This window comes from Herpailurus yagouaroundi, unplaced genomic scaffold, assembly GCF_014898765.1.
Source record: "Herpailurus yagouaroundi ecotype Mexico unplaced genomic scaffold, PumYag 77, whole genome shotgun sequence".
Classification (NCBI taxonomy): Eukaryota; Metazoa; Chordata; class Mammalia; order Carnivora; family Felidae; genus Herpailurus; species Herpailurus yagouaroundi.
Window position 1 is genome coordinate 56,302,406 of NW_024412388.1, and position 13,985 is coordinate 56,316,390.

The 13,985-nt window shown below is 43.6% G+C and overlaps 1 long non-coding RNA gene across 3 annotated transcripts; it reads right to left on the minus strand.

Moving 5' to 3' along the window:
* Positions 1 to 458: 458 nt before the first annotated feature.
* On the minus strand, positions 459 to 10,444 carry LOC121018515 (uncharacterized). Of its 3 annotated transcripts, XR_005785211.1 has the most exons (5): positions 10,353 to 10,444; positions 10,068 to 10,166; positions 2,771 to 2,912; positions 923 to 1,096; positions 459 to 794 (listed from the first exon to the last, which is right to left on the minus strand). It is a non-coding gene; the product is annotated as an uncharacterized LOC121018515 (long non-coding RNA). The 3 variants fall into 3 exon arrangements; XR_005785212.1 differs by lacking the exon at positions 10,068 to 10,166 and having other exon boundaries at positions 10,185 to 10,373; XR_005785208.1 differs by having other exon boundaries at positions 10,068 to 10,373.
* Between the last annotated feature and the right edge of the window lie 3,541 nt (positions 10,445 to 13,985).

Here is a 13,985-nt window from a genome sequence, read left to right on the forward strand (position 1 = left end):
CATTTGCGCATGGCTGCCTTCTCACTGTGTCTTCACGTGGTCTTTTCTGTGTATGCACATCCCTGATATCTCTTTCTGTGTCCAAATTTCGTTTTCTTGTAAGGACATCCATCATATTGGATTGGGACCCACCCTGATGGCCACATTTTAGCTTAATCACCTCTTGAAAGACCTTCTCTCCAAGTACAGACACATTCTGAGGTACTGGAGGTTGGGACCTCAACATATGAATTCTGGGGGGACATAAATCAGCTCATAACACAAGGGTTAAGTGTGTTTAAAAAAACTTCCCAGTCTACCCTTTTGTCCTCTGTAAGTAGCAATCCCTTCCTGTCTGGCTTTGGAATCTACAGACCTGGGTTCAAAGCCCTGCTTCAACATTTCTTAGCTGTGTGGCTTTAGGCAAGTTATTAATATACCTAGGCTTCAGTGGCCCCAGCTATAAAATGGAAATAGCAATAGTATAAACCTCGGAAAGCATTTCAGGGATTAAATGAGATAGTAAAATACTCAGCATAGTGATCCAAACACAGAAAGTGCTCCATAATAAAAGCTATCCCCCATACACCCTTCTCCGATTCAGTCTTCCTCTGCCTGAAGTCTTAACACCAAAGCTACTTTCTCCAGGAAGTCCTCCCTGATGTTCCAAGCCTGGGTTTAATAACCTCTTTCATATTTCCCCAATGCTAACATTTACCACACTGGGCTGTAAAGGTCAGTTGAAGTGTCTGTGTTCCTCAGCGCAGGGAATCCTGAAGCAAGTCCGCAGTCTCCTCTGTCTTCCTCACAGTTGACTGTTAGAGGTTGGCATGTCAGTTATTAACAGCTGTGAGGTGCTGAGAAAATCTTACAGAAAAGAAGGAAGGGAGGGCTGGGTGGATGTGGGGGAGTGAGGCTACCTTAGAGTGGTAAGGTCACTCACCTCAGTACCCTTGACCTTTCAGCCACATAATTCTTTTGTACGGGGGCCGCCACGTACGTTGTAAGAGGTTAGCAGTATCCCAGGCCTCTGCTCACAAGATGCCAGCAGTACCAGTCTCTCAGCTGTGATAACCAAAAGTGTCTCCAGCCACTGCCTATTGTCTCCTTGGAGGGACTGGGGGAGGAGAGGGGAGATGAAAACATAGCCCCATTTGAGAACCACTGCCTTAGATCAGTGGTTCTTAGACTTCAGCATACCTCAGAATCTCCTGCACTGGCATTTCAGAAACGCAGATTGCTGGCCCTCTGCTGGGGTCTGAGTGTATCCCCATAAAGCATATGTGTTGGAATCTAACCCCCAGTGTGCTGGTATTAAGAGGTAGAGACTTTGGGAAGTAATTAGGTCATGAGACCAGAGTCTTCATAAATGGAATTTGTGCTCTTATAAAAATGAGACCCCACAGAGCTCCCAAGCCCTTTTCACCATGTAAGGATAAACACGAAATCTGCAACCCAGAAGAGGCCCCTCCCCCAACCGTGCTGCCACCCTGATTTCTGACTTCCAGCCTCCAGAATTGTGAGAAACACTTTTCTATTGTTAATAAGCTACTCAGACTATGGGTATTTTGTTACAGCAGCCAGAATTCACATCCCAGAATTCCTGATTCAGTATGACTGGGGCAGAGTCTGAGAATTTGCATTTCTAGCAAAGTCCTTCTGGTGCTACTGGTCTGGGCCACTTGGAACCCACTGCCTTAGAGGTGCCATAGCACTGGTCTCGGGAACATAAAAGACATGTGCTGAATACTTTTGGCCTGTGACTAAGTCTGGCAAGGTAAAGAGAATTCCCCTGACTTGGGTTCTCAAGGCACACATTTAAAAAAAAAAAAAAAATGTTTATTTATTTTGAGAGAGAGAGCAAGCTCATGGGAACAGGGGAGGGGCAGAGAGAGAGGAGGAGAGAACATCCCAAGCAGGCTCCATACTGTCAGTGCAGAGACCAACGCAGGCCTTGTTCTCACGAACCGCAAGACCATGCCCTGAGCTGAAATCAGGAGCTGGACGCCTAACCGAATGAGCCGCCCAAGGACCCCACGAGGAACACATTTACTCAAGAATTTCCTCAGGCTGCAGACAGCAGGGAGACTGCAGAGACAGAGAGAAGGAGGGAGAAAAAGAGAGGCCTCAAGTCAGGTCAGCCTGTGTGTCAGAAGACGCAGCTGGGCTAAGGCAAGGTGGTGGGGAGGGGCCACTGCCTCCACGGTCTTACTCAGAATCCAGCATTCACCAATATTAGTTCAAGACAGATTTACTGAGAGCCAGCGAGGTGCCAGGCACTCTTGTGGGTGTGGGGATGCATGAAGGACCTAATAGAAAAAAAATCCTTGCCCTCATGGAGCTTATATTCTGTGATGGCTCAGGAAAGGATGATACTGAAAAATTGGGCAACGTGATAGAAAGCAATAGGTTCTGTTGTAAAAATCAATCAGGTACGTGGGGCCAGTGGTGGGAAGGGGGAAGGTGGCTAGCAGTAGTGTACTGGTAAATGTTGCCTAACTGGCTTTCTGGGGGCAGAAATGTCCCGATTCTGTAGTAGTGGCCAATTTCAGTGGTGCCATGGAAGATTGTAAACTATGAATGTGAGGTCATTAAATAAGAAATTAGGAGGAAGTACACATAGTAGCACAACATTACATAGTATTTCTACCTTATGGGCACCATACACATAAATAACTGAGTATATATACTGGTAAAATGTAAAATAATTAAGAAGGGATAGCTTTGGGTATCTTGAACCTTGATGTCTAATACAGTTAATTCAATTGTAAGTTTATGTAATTTGACTCACATTAATGATTGTATATACTAACTGGCTTGCAGATTTCCTGAAAATTTCACCGTCTACTCTCGCGAGCTGGCGGTAGCTGGCTTCAGCTTACCGCTGGTAGTTAGGGAAGGTCTTGTTGAGACAGCGACATTCGAACGGAAACCTGCAAGAGGTGAAAGAGTAAGGCATGTGGATATCTGGGAACGAGCACTCTGTGTCCTTCCTGGGCAAAGTGGCGTGTTGGGCCTGGTGTGTCCACATGGCCAGGCCCTTGCACAGGTTGACCCCTGGGCCAGGGAGCGTCTGCCCTCACTGCTGTGCCTAGTGATAGTCTTTAGGGCCTGAGCTCACAGATGGCCTCTTGGGCAAATTTCCTTATTTCTCCCAGGCTTCCTTAGATCCTTTCTGGAAACACAGGTGGTTATGAAGGTAGTAAATAAATGACCATAAGCAGACAGATTATTTCCCTCCATGATCCCTTGGTACTTTAAACCATGTCGTTTTAGCCCATTTGGTATTATTCTATCCTTGTCTTTCTCCCTGTGGAGCCCCTTTTTTTCAGGTGTATGAAAATACCAGGCTCATAGTTGATGTGTCTAAGTGCTTAGCTACTGAATGGATGAACCCTGATCTTAATATGGGGTAGTTTACACAAATGTGGGTTTTAGTGAGTGCTCTTCTGTTGGGTGAATCCACAGGCAGGGTTCCTTCAGCTGTGGTGACATTGTTAGCATGACCGCCCCTCTCTGTACCGATGAGGCTCGGGAGAGCCTGGTAGAGCCAGCCACAGCCTCAGTCATGCACAGCAACAGCCACCCGCTGTCAGGCCACGGGCTCAGTTCTTTACTTGGGCCACGTTACTTAATCCACAGAGCAACCTACAGGTGGGTGTTCTTACCCCCATTTTACTTATGAGGAAAATGAGGCTTGGAGAGGCTTAGGTAAGTCACCCAAGGTCACTGGGTAGAAGGTGGCAAAGCTTTCCCTTTGCTGCACAGATTGAGTAAGAACTGGTTCCAGGCAGTAAGGAAGTCAGCCATGTAAAATATTAACTGTAATAATGTCGGGCAGCAGGGCTAAGTGCTAAGTGTTCATTAGAACCACCAGCCATGCTGAGAGCACAGGGGAAGAAACCTGTGATTCCACGCGGGGCAGGTGGACAGGCAGCACCTAGATGCCATAGAAGCTTTGACCCTGAGCTCAGACTTCTGGTAGGAAAGGTGTGGGGGCTCTAAGCCCTTCTGACAGGCACAAAGGTGCTCGTGGAAATTCAGGAGAGAGGTTTTTCATGAAACTGGTTCAGGATCAAGCACCTTGGGCCAGTGCCATGTATTCATTTATTTATTTACCGAAACAAGCTGGAATAATATTTTTTAAATATTAACTTTTTTTTCCCCTTTCCTGGTATATTTCCCCTTGGAGGCAAAAGACTGGTCTGGGGAAGGGTTGGGGGAGGCACTGTGAAGAAGGCATAAAGAGCCCACAGGCCTCTTCCTGGCATTGCTTCCCAAAACTTGAGTCTTTAAGGGAATGGAGAGGCTTGGGGTATACCCAAAATGTCTGGGGAATATTGAAGATAAAAGATCCCTCCAATCTAGTTGGGTTTGGGGAGGCAGAGGGGCATGTTAATAAGAGTCGAGGTAGGATGGTCTCAGAATGAGGGGCTGGCATGGGGAGGGGAAAGCTTTGGGCAGGTCCTCTGAAAGGAGGTACTCTACCTCCTTCACTGTCAGAGCCCTGGAGGAAACAAGGAGACCCCATGAGGGAGAGGCTGCAGACATGAAGCCTCAGACAGACTCTATTCCAGGCTAGTATGGAGGCAACAGAAGGGACCCATGTCCTGGTGCAGCATGCAAGTGGTGGAGAGCCCCACAGACCTCGGGCAGCGTTCAAATGGGAACAAGGCCTGTGGCGACTGCTGCCTGAGGACCAACCAGGACACTGGGACAGTAGACCAGTGAAATAGGAACCAGTTCCCATGCTTCTACTTCAAGGCCTGGCATGATGCAATTCACTGCAATTTAGCCACAATCCCAGGAAAATGGAGAGGGAAACTCCAAATTGGCAGAGTTTTGGTTTCTGTCGCCCTGCAAGGACAGTAGCTCGAAATTAAAATGAAGTTGAGTTATAGAGTCATAATCTGCAGAAAATATTTATTGAGCCTCCAAGATTCCAGGCACCAGGGGTGGGGGAGGAAAGAAATGAGTAAAATAAGGATCTGTCAGTGGTCCCTTTGTCTACATTCCTGAAATAGAAGTGATGCCAGGGCCTGACTTCCATACATAGTCCTCTAGTGCCTGCAGTGGTAACCACTGATGCTTATTAAGCCGTTACTTTGTCCAAAACTTGCACAAAGGGTGCTCTTTGTCCCATTTAAAACAGGTTACTGGGGCTAAGGGATATTAAGCAGTCCTTGCAAGACCACACAGCTAGTAATTTTCGTAAAACCACACAGCCAGTAAAGTGGCTAAGTTGGGATTCAAACCTAGCTGGATGTGATAGGTTGAATTGCGCCCCCCTGAAAAGATGTTGGGGTCCTAACTTCCAGTACCTGTGAATGTGACCTTATTTGGGGAGAGGGTCTTTAAAGAGGTAACTAATCTTAGGTGAGGTTATTAGGGTGGGCCAGATCCAATATGACTATGTCCTTATAAAAGAGGGACAGTTAGGCAGAGACAAATACACACAGAGGAACTGCCATCTAAAAATGGAGGCAGAGAACGAGGTGATGCATCTACGAACCAAGGAACACCAAAGATCGCCAGCAAACCACCAGGAGCTAAGAGAGAGAGATGCAGCTAATTCTTCCTCGTAGGCCTGAGAAGGAACTAATTTTGCCAACACTCTGATCTTGGACTCCTAGCCTCCACAACTGTGAGACAATAGATTTCTGATATTTAAAGTTTTTTTTTTTTAACGTTTTTATTTTATTTTTGAGACAGAGAGAGACAGAGCATGAACGGGGGAGGGTCAGAGAGAGGGAGACACAGAATCCGAAACAGGCTCCAGGCTCTGAGCTGTCAGCACAGAGCCCCGACGCGGGGCTTGAACGCACGAACTGAGAGATCATGACCTGAGCCGAAGTCGGCCGCTTAACCGACTGAGCCACCCAGGCGCCCCTAGATTTCTAATATTTAAACCACTAAGTTTGGGGTAGTTTGTTACAGACACTAATGCAGTGGATGACTCAAGAGCCTGAGACCAAGTTATATAAGCCATTTTGCTAAACCCTAAGCCACTGTTACAGCTGGAGTCCACAGAGCAGGATCTCTCTTTTCTCTCTGCTCTGTCAATGCCTCTTCATCTCCTTCCATCTCCTTAGCACTATTTTCTACATACTTCTTAACTGAAGTCATCCCTACTTTTCTTATTGAAGACCTGACTTGAGTACCCTATAATTCTATATTTCTATGTCACTAGGAATTCCAGAAACATGCCTTGGCCTCTCAGACTTCCAGAGGGTGGAAGTCTGACATGCCCTCCACTGGAGGCCAGTGACCACCTGGAAATCTTAATTACCCTTCAAGAGTGAGTTCTTCCAGTTCACTTTCATGACACCCTCCCTCAGCCAGATTTACTGTCTCCCTCCCTCTAACACCAACAGCATGAGAACATTTCCACATGGAATCATCTTTGGTAATGGGCATGGCTGTCTTCTTAAGTACCTTGAATGCTTCTGGAAGGCCCAGGAGTAGCAGGTGTTTTAAGCCTTCCTACATTTCAAGACACCTGAATTTCTAGACTTCAACTGGAGTTCCTCATCCCTTCTTTCTTTTCTGGTTTCTCAAATTCACCTTCCCAGGAAAGAGAAACACCTTCAAATGACTCTGTACTTGGCATGTATCTGTCCTGTTAACAGATTTTCAATCCAGGCAAGGAAAGTTTATTCCACTTCCTTCCTATCCCCTTCCTGTATTTTAACAAGGTTTTGTCATCTCCTTGAGCTAGCCTCAGCAGAGATGGTTTGGCTGGGTGAGCATTTTATTTTGGCATTTGAGGATGGTGTTGGTTGGAGCCTTCTGTCTGTATACTGTAAAGAACACAAACAGAACAAAAACGTTCAGTTTGAGGCCATGGATCCTGTCCAGTTCCAGATTAAGGCAGAGGCCCTTCTCGTCCAGGATCGAGTGCTGGCTGGCCTCCAAGAGCAGAGAAGTGGGGAGCAAGGCCGACAGTGGCTGCTGCTGCCCAGTGGGCCACCTGCCCTTGACAGCCACAGGAGTTTGGAGAAACTGCTAGCCTGGCCCTTTGCAGGGGATGTGCTGAGAACTCTCTTCTCCTTTTTGGGAAAAACAAACCAACCTCCTGTGAGGAAACCTCAATCTGTGGATAGATTTTCCTTGAGAAGAATCCGTTCTGACTTATGTGTCTCCGTGGTGGCTTTCTGCCTCAGGCTTTGAAAATTAAGGCCACTTAACGGGTTGCTTCTCTGAAGAGTCTCACAGCTCCGAAGTTTACAAGAGTTGACCCAAGAAGCCTGTGCTTGCCTAACCGAGGGGAAAGGTGGTAAATACTCCTTTTTTTAATATTTATTTTTAATTGAATTATAATTGACATATAATATTGTATGAGTTCCACATATGCCACATAGGGATTTGATATTTTTATCTATTACAAAATGATCACCTCAATAGGTCTAGTTATTGTCTGTCACCATAAATATTATTAACTATATCCCTTGTGCTGCACTAAATGTTCCTTTCTTATCTACCAACACATCCCAGCAGGTCTACAGGCACAATTTATAATCTAGCAAATATTTAAGGAACTTGTATAGTATGTTTAAAGCTTGGGGCTAGCTTTGAGGTAGGGAGACTTATTTCTTCCCTGCTTTTTAAATCCTCTACCAGACAGGTAATACTCTAAGCTGAAATAGTCTATATTACAACAAGACCCTAGAGCACAGTGACTTTTGCAAGATACAGCTTCATGTACTAGTAGAGAGGTAGATGGCTGATAGGGTGGCCCTGCCACATTCATTGTATTTATTCCTTCTTAGAATCCCACCCAAACCTCTGTATTCCAGTCAAGGGGAAGAGAGAAAACAAAGTGATCACCTCATGTTCCACTCACCTCCCACTTGCCAAAAATTGGTAACATGGCCACCTCTAGTTGTAAGGGATATTGAGAAATGTAGTCTCCAGTGGCACACCTATGTATTTAGCTAAGAATTACAAATTCCTTTATTAAAGAAAAATATTGATGGACACGTACCAGTCTCTGCCAACCTTTCTTTCATTTATTTACCCAATCGACAATTATTTATTGAGTGCCAGCATATTATTTGGCATTGTTTTTATACAGTTGCTTATGATTCACTGGTGTGTACATAAACCTATGCTCAGCTGGAAAGTCATACTGTGCTGTGTTCCCTAGTAAGGAGTTCAAACACTGGATCTTCAGGGAAGGAAAGACTCATCCTGACTAGAGAAATTCATCTATTTTTTCAGTATACTTATTGAGCACTGTGGTAGGAAGCTTGTAAGATGGTCCCAGTGATTTCTACCTCCTGGTATTCACGTCCTCGTGCAATCCCCTCCCATTGTATATGGACTGAACCTAGTGGCTTGCTTCTAAAAGACAAAAATATACCAAAAGTGATGGAATGTCAGTTCTGAGTTTAGGGTACAAGAAGACGTTGACTTCTCCATCTTGCTTGAATGTTCCCGCTCTCTGTCTCTGTCTGTTTCTGTCTCTGTCTCTCTCCCTCTGAGCCCTTATTCTGGGAGAATCCAGCTGCCATGTTTTGAGTAACTCTAAGGAGAATCTCATGTGGCAAGGGAATAATATCCTTAGTCAACGGCCAACAAGGCCCTAAAGCTTGCCGACAGCCATGTGATTGAGCTTGGAAGTCAACTTTCTGAGGCCTGCCAACAGCCTCATGAGTGAACTTGGAAGCAGATTCTCCTGCAGTTGACCCTTGAGATGACTGAGCCTGACTGACAGCTTCACTGCTGTCCTGTGAGAGACCCTGAGTTACAGTCATCCAACTAAGTGGCACCTGCACCTGATTTCCTGACCACAGAAACTGTGAGATAGTAAATATTGTTTTCAGCTGATAAATTTTGAGGTCATTTGTTATGCAGCAATAGATAGCCAATACAAGTACCTACTATTTTCAGGTACTGTGCTAGGCCATAAGAATGTGAAAAATGAGGGATGCCTGGTCACTGTGTTTGGGGAGAGGAGACAGGTGTATGTGCAAATATGGTACTAACAACACACGGTGGTAAGGGCAACGATGGAGATGTGCTCAGCGTGAGATAGGAGAGAAGAAGGGCACCTTATCCAGGACAGAAAAGGGGAGGGGAAGGTCATCCTGGGGAAGGCTATACTTGGGGAGGGGCCATTCTATGGAGAGGGGCCATGGGCAATGCCTGGAGGGGAAATGGTGTGGTGTCTTCACAAGAACCAAGCATGATAGTTTGTGTGCCAAGCAAGAGGTGAAGAAAGGCGAGGTTAGAGAAGTGACTAGAGACTAGCCCAGTCTTGTGCCAGTCATTTATTTTAAAGTAGTCAACATTATGAAATCCTGCTTTGCGTGAAATGATGTAAAAACAAAAGAGTTAATAAAAGAGCTAGCATGTTCTTCTCAACATTCCAACACCTGAATTTTAAGAAGCCAGCTTCAATTATCTAGAGAACACAGGCAAGTGTAATTTGCTTCATTGTTTTTGCTCATAAAATTGAGCAGAGAACTGTTGACATGTGTCCATGGAATAATTGTGGTTCTTATTGAAAAACTGGCTCAGGTGATGTTTGATGCTTTTACAAGTGGGAAATTGACCTTTCCAGCTGGAGGACTTTATGAATCTGTAGTCTGAACATCTGAGGGGAGATTTGGGAAGCAATGTATGCTTTTTGTGTGGTTGATTGTTTTCCTCCTTTTCCCTCTGTCCCTTTCTCCTTCTTTCATTCCTTCTTTTGTCCTTCCTTTCTCCCTCTCACTGCCTTCCTATCTCTTTCAATTCTTCAGAATGTTAAAGGTTTCATAATATGTCTAAACTCTCAGTATCAGCTCTGCAAGGGATGAAAAGGAAACAAAAGCACTCCTCTTTCCCCTGCCTGGAGGATTAGCTCTAAAGATTCTTAACTGGTTCTTGGAAGGTTCTCTGGATCACAACTGAACATGAGTGAGTCCAATGATTCAGCAGATAACAAGTTTATTTGAACCAAGACGGTTATAAAACTAGACTTGTGGATAATGGTTGCTCTAGAATAGGAAGAAATAAAAACGATATATAAATTAACTTTAAAATTGAAATGTTTTATAATACCATTTCAGAATGATTTTCTGTATCTGGAATCCTTTACTTACATGAAATAGCGGTTAGGGGCATCCTTGCATCTGGATTGTAAGTGCCTTGAATCTAGAGTCCCCCTTGTGCCCACAGGGACAGGGGTTTTGAGTAGATACCTAGAAATAAATCATCACCTGATCTGTTGGGTTTGGCTGGAGGTTGCCTCCCTCCCTTCCAGACTGATTTCATCAGGCACCGTTCTCATATCATGAAGTTATTTCTTCCTCTGATCCCTGTAGATGAGTGCTTTGTGCCTCTGTTAACTACCTACAGGAATGATAGTATTATCCTCTGTTAATTACCTACAGGAATGAAGTATTATCAAAAAGGCAAAGGCATCAACCAATCAGAATGGACATGGTGCTGGGTCAGCACCCTGGAATCTCTCTTTTATGCCATCACCCTCTTCTGGGGGTTCCAGAAGAGGGACCTGGTGGCAAGAGGCTCTCGGGTTCTCAGGTTCCTTGAGGCTCAGACTCATACACACTAAATAATTGTTTCAATGTCTGTCTTTCCCACCAGACTGTGGGCACATAGAAGGTATGGGCTCTGTCTCTCTCATCTTTGCCTCTCTACTATGTAAGACACCGTCGAGCCATAGTGGGTGCTTAGTAAATATTTGTTGGGCAAAATTGAAATACACCTTTTTATTCAGACATTCAGTAATTATTGAGGCACTGCCTTGACTTAGACACTGCACCATGCACTTTGGAAAATGTAAAGAGAAAAAAGAGTTGGCTTTTTACCTTTGACAAGTTTTCAGTCTAGTTACTAGACTCTGTTAGAAATTGTCTTACTCCTCTTATTCATCCCAGTGCCCAAGACAATGCTTGGCATATAACACGCACTCGGTAAACACTTGTTGATTAACTGTAACTTCACATGTCCAAGCCAAAGGAATTGCTTCAGACTGGTCACTCATCATCCATCCCGCCAAGTCTGCCAGTCCAGCAAACTCGGTCCTGCAGAATTACTCCCAGTGATCCAGCAAACTATATGGTCAGCCAGGAACAAAAGCCACTAGGAAAATAACGCATCACTTTTCATCTGGGTGTTTCAAAAGGCACTGAGTTATTAAAATAAGGTCACAGCTGTCCCAATCAAATCATCTTTTCAAAGGAATTACAGGGTTGTGAGCCAACAGTGACCACATACACCTTTGCAGTCCTCAGAACCAGTGTTCTCGACACTGAAAGCAAAATCAAGTAAACAAGGTTGTGTTGTGGACTTCCTTGACCCAGACTTTCAGGAAGGAGCTGACACACTGCCCAGACTCGCGCTCACCCACATAGCTCTGAAGCCAAACAAACTGGAGAAGCTCGTGTTTTCCCAGCTGTATGATGCACTCACTTCACCAAATGATTGGCCAGAAAACAAGGAAAAGAAAAAAAGTACGTCTAGTTCAGACCAGGCAAAGAAAGAATTGCTTCAGCTGGGCTTTGTTTTTTCTCTTCATGAGGTAGCAAGAAATATAAAAATGGAGGAGGTTAGATCTCTGATTTTTAATTACTAAAAAAGACACAAATACTTTTTTTTTCTTTTAAAGATCTGATCATGGCATTACTTAGCTTGAAGACTTCAGTGACTTTATAGCCTTCAAACCCTTTGGTGACCCCTTAGGTCTTTAACAACTTGTTTAAAACAACCTTTCTAGCCACATCTGCCCCATTTCCTCCCACTCAAAGCTGTTCTTGAGCTTTGCCAGGTTCCCATTGTCTTAAATACCTTGTGTGCTTTTTCATCCACGTGCTTTTGTTCATGCTGCTCCTTCTGCTTGCTAATACCCTTCCCTGCCTTGATCTCCAGGGAAACTCTAAGTCATCTTTCAAAACAAGGTGTTTTTCACTGTAACTCACCACTCATCCCAATAACAGAATTAGCAGCTCTTTCATCTGGGTTCACCTAGGACTATTTTGTGTGACCTCTTATTGACTTATTCCTCGTATTGTTTATTCATTCATTCAACATTCATTGATGTTCTACTTGGCACTGGGTACTCTCTAGGCAGTGGGGATCCAGTTATGAAAGCCCCTAACTAGTGGCTTTCAATAAATCAATTGTTGCACATCGGAATTATAAGTTCTTTGCAAAGGTAAACACAGGGTGCTCTCGGAGATCAGAGAAGGGTCACGTACCCCAGTGTGATTGGTGGGAGAAGATCTGGAAGGCTTCTTGGAGGAGGGGGCACCTGAAGAGCCTAAATGACAAGGAGTTTTTATATTTATCCCCTCATTTTTGGGAGAGCACTCCTTGAGGTAAGAGATCAATCACATATCATATTAAATCAGGTCATTTATTCCACACATGTTTACTGAGCTTTCTGCTGGGAGACAAATGCTCCCAAGTGAAAGCAGCTAGGGGGACTAGGAGTTGACAGGCAGAGAAGTGGATGAGGGAAAGAGAGGAAATCAAGGATGATTCTCAGGTTTCTAGTTTAAGCAAATGAGTGGATAGTAGATCAGGGCTGCCACGTGCAAGTGCGCAGGTTGTAGACTCATGGTGAGTGAGGCAACATAGAAGGAGGAGCAAATTCGGAGGAAGAGTCTTATTCTTCATACCATAGTAACCAACCCTTGATATATAATGTTGGCATGGGCTGGAATTGGAGAATTATTTTGTTTTCTTGAAAGCAGGTCTTCCTTCTTGTGTAGACTGGAAAAGAAACTTTCCTGTTATACTCACTCGACTCCTTATTTTCAGATATCAAGAGTCCCGGCTGTCAATCAATCAGATTATTTCCCACTTCCCTTCTGTCTTTAGATCATTTTGACACCCTACCAGAAGAAATGTTAGGATTTCTGTCTTACGTGAAGCTCGGAAATTAGGTGTGAAACTGGATGATTTATTCAATTATTAGTATTATTAACCAATAGATGGGGTTAATTAACAACATCTATCATTATTATTAACCAAAAGTTAGCTTTAGTTATTAGAATTGATTCAAGCCACAATTTGATCATCTCACCACAGTGGCAATGCCATGTTAACTTAAAGCTTTGTTTTCTTTTATCTCATTTTGCCTTTTACATAGTGGAAGAAATCGAAGCAGGAGTTTTGATCACCCAAGGTTCTCTACCAAAATAAATAATCTCTTCAAAAAATATTTCAATGCATTCTTAGTATACACTAAGTAATTCCCTCCAGAGAAGCTGGACTCTAAGATATCCATTGGGTTACCATTTGACTTCCTGTTACATTTAGAGAGAAGCATAACTCTTTTAATAAATGTACTACTTTAAAGTGTATCCAGACCTTTCTGTACAGTCAGCTCTTCATTATTCTTGATTGCTATTCTTTGCCTTTTCCATCTCTTTCTAGAAATACTGAGCCCAACATATGTAGATGAACTATTATAATAGATTCCAAACACCTGTCTTTGGTGATTAAATGGGAGAGAGACAGGAGGTAAAGCTTACCTTTGCATTATCTATGTGTAAAAGTGTGCCAGGTACATGTATAATGGCAAGGCAGTGATCGTAATTAGCCTTTGTAAAAAGAACAAATGGTTGTAGAAAAACTATTTCCACAATATCATTCTTAATTACTTGTAATCTTTAATCTATTCATGAAAACAGATCCGCTAAGGCAATGATCTTTACATTTCTGTCATACCCCCACCAAATTTTGAAAACCATATACCCCTCATCCATTTTTAAAGTAAACACCTAATAAATTTAAATAGTTGCAAAGGATGTGACTTCTGACATATTTTAAATATTGCCATTTAAAAATAAAGCTCTTACATTACTCTCTTAAGTGTTTCCCAAGGAATTCGAAATACCACAGCAATTTGACACCTACCACCACGATTAGATATTCCATCACCACCTAGTTAAAAGTACTTGAACAAGCTTTTCTTTAATCAACATTTTCACCATGTTTACCATGGTTACACCATGGTTACTCCATTCTACTTCTCTAACAGAATTTTTAAA